The sequence below is a fragment of the Erinaceus europaeus genome, chromosome 3 (genome assembly GCF_950295315.1).
Source record: "Erinaceus europaeus chromosome 3, mEriEur2.1, whole genome shotgun sequence".
NCBI classification, from domain to species: domain Eukaryota; kingdom Metazoa; phylum Chordata; class Mammalia; order Eulipotyphla; family Erinaceidae; genus Erinaceus; species Erinaceus europaeus.
The window spans coordinates 51,881,291-51,884,333 of NC_080164.1; the positions used below are offsets into that span (position 1 = coordinate 51,881,291).

Here is a 3,043-nt window from a genome sequence, read left to right on the forward strand (position 1 = left end):
TTAATCCATATTTTAAAATTTTTATTAGTGACTTAATATTGATTTATAAAATTATAAGATAACAGGGGTATTATTCTGCACTGTTCCCACCACCAGAGTTCTGTGTCCCCATTCCCTCCTTGGAAGCTACAGTAGTTCTCTCAAGGTTGCAGATATGGGTTGACTATTATTTCTGCAACTGTCTATACTTACAAATACTTGTCCTCTATCCCCTATCCCCCCACTCTCAAACATTTTATATCCCTATATGATTGGTTGTCCTAAATGCTCATTGACAGGTGACTGGATACAGAAGCTATGGGATATATATACTCAGTAGAATACTACCTAGTCATTAAAAAGGATGACATCATGATTCTTTCCTTCTGCACCCCAAAATGTTTGGTTCATACTCCCAAACTGGTGAAATGATAGGGTCCATGACCAGAGGGCTCTGGACACCAATTCCAGAGAAAACTACTGATGTTTTTGTTGGAAGGGGTTGGGGGCAGAGAACTCTGGTGGTAGGGCTAGTGTGGAATTATACCCCTATTATCTTATAATTTTGTAAATCACTAGTGAAAAACAATAAATAGTAAAGTAAAAAAAAAAGATGACATCATGCATTTAAGAACAAAATGTCTGGATCTCAAGGAGATTTATATTAAGTGACATAGATAAGGACGTGAAAAATATTATAGGATGGGAGCCGGGCGGTAGTGCAGTGGGTTAAGCACACATGGCGCAAAGCACAACGACTGGCGTAAGGATCCTGGTTTGAGCGCCCAGCTTTCAACCTCAGGGGGGTCACTTCACAACTGGTGAAGCAGGCCTTCAGGTGTCTATCTTTCTCTCCTCTTCTCTGTCTTCCCCTCCTCTCTCTTAATTTCTCTCTGTCCTATCCGACAACAATGACAGCAGCAACAACGATGGTAAACAACAAGGGCAACAAAAAAGGAAAAAATAACCTCCAAAAGCAGTGAGTTCATAGTGCAGTCACTGAGTCCCAGTAATAACCCAGAAGGTAAAAAGAAAGAAAGAGAGAAATAAATAAATAAATAAATAAATACAGGATGGTTTCACTCTTATGTGGAGTTTGAATAATAACTATAGTGGTTATCAGAGGGAACTGGAAGGGATGGCTGAGGATGGGCAGGTGGATGTGGTTAATCTAAGAAATTATTATTTTTTTATTTTTGAAGAGTTTTATTAAAGCATCTTCTCACAGAGATGGAAACACATACAAGTTAGAAACATGCAAATCATCTTCTTCTGCAGTCAAGTTAAAATGTTATGGTAGCTTTTTAAATGTATTTTTTTCCTGTTTTCAAAGCTGAAAACTTCAGATCTTGATACTCAACTCACTCACCATGGATACTTAATCCAAACTTCCCAGAAGTATCCGGGCAGTTAATAAATACAAACTCTTGTGTAAAGAAAATGCAAAGTTAAAAAAGAATATATGTGGAGATTGTCCCCTCCCACCCCTTTAAAGGCAAAAACAATGGCACTTTATTCTTGCTGTGCCTAGATTGTCCTCGAAAACTGTTCGCATGTAATAGACTTAACACAACAAAATACTTTTAAGAGATATTCAAAAAGCTTGTTAGTGTTTGAAAATAAATGCTTTCAACAAAGTAAAATGTACTTTTATATCAAATGAGTTTGAAGAGTCCTGTAGTGCAGCATTCTGTAATGGAAACAAGAAGCTGGTATAGGATTTATTGACAAAGGCATAATGTCTTCAGGCAGGGATCTACGGAGGTGGGGGCTCCTTCTCAGGCATCTTGACTGCCACTTCATAGGTTGGCAACACATACTGTGGAAGTGCTTCAAAGGCAGGGTACACAGCAATCTCTGGCATGTTTCTGTTGGTGTATTTATAGCAGTTCCAAACACAGTTGATCAGGTAAGCCTTGAAGATGATGAACAAGGTGAAGAAAACAAGGAGCAGGAACAAAAGGCAACTGGAGTCCAACACCAGGAGGTCATCTTTGTAGGGAAAATCCGGTAGCTGATCCAGGTACTCCTTAATTCTTGGCAAATAAGTGAAAGAGCTGATAGCAACCAGACAGCTGAGAACGAAGTCAAAAAGTTGGTGGCAGAAGAACGGAATCAGCCAGCCCACTTGGTAAGAAATGGCTCCATAGACCATCGTGGAGCTGATGATGAACACAGAGATGGCACAAAAGACACAGGTATTATCAGCCATCTTCTCAGACGAGTATCAGTTGCCGATGACTTCATACTGGATGTTGACAGCTGGCGTTGAGTTTGGATGAGTTACCCCCACCGTCAGCAAAATTACCATCAACAGGTTGAGGACCAAGTACCAGGTCCCCAGGATGATGGGCCGGGTGCAGCCATGGCAGCAGCAGCAGCACTGGGTGCTGTAGAACCAGTCGCTGCGGCTCAGCTTGAAATTCATGGATACCATCGGGAGTCTCGAAGACCTCGTTGTGGGTCCGGCCCGCTGACAAAAGCTTTCCGCCCAGTGAGGGGACACGCAGAGCTCTGTTGGTCTCCAAAGCCAACGACGCTTCTCCCAGCCCACCCAACTTCTTCGCCACTGCGCAATGAGCCAGAAATTTTTTTAAAATATTTATTTATTTATTTTCCCTTTTGTTGCCCTTGTTTTATTGTTGTAGTTATTACTGTTGCTGTTATCGATGTCATCGTTGTTGGATAGGACAGAGAGAAATGGAGAGAGGAGGGGAAGACAGAGAGGGGAAGAGAAAGATAGACACCTGCAGACCTGTTTCACCGCTTGTGAAGCGACTTCCCTACAGGTGGGGATCACCAGTCCTTGGGCTTTGTGCCACCTACGCTTAACCGACTGCGCTACTGCTGGACTCCCCCTAATCTAAGAAATGCTTAACAAAAGATCTTATCTTAAGTCAAAAAGTAGACCAATAGTTTCTAAGAGGTCAATTTTGCAAGATTTTATAAGAAGAGACTTCTAGAGGTGGATTTTGGTGAAGGCTACACTATTATGAATGCATTTAACACCACTGAACTAAAAGAGGTTAAGATGGTAATTTTTTTCCCACAGCTGGGGACTTAC

At 41.4% G+C, this 3,043-nt stretch overlaps 1 pseudogene; it reads right to left on the bottom strand.

The window, feature by feature from the left end:
- Positions 1 to 1,723: 1,723 nt before the first annotated feature.
- Positions 1,724 to 2,416, bottom strand: LOC103128708 (lysosomal-associated transmembrane protein 4A-like; annotated as a pseudogene).
- Positions 2,417 to 3,043: the final 627 nt, after the last annotated feature.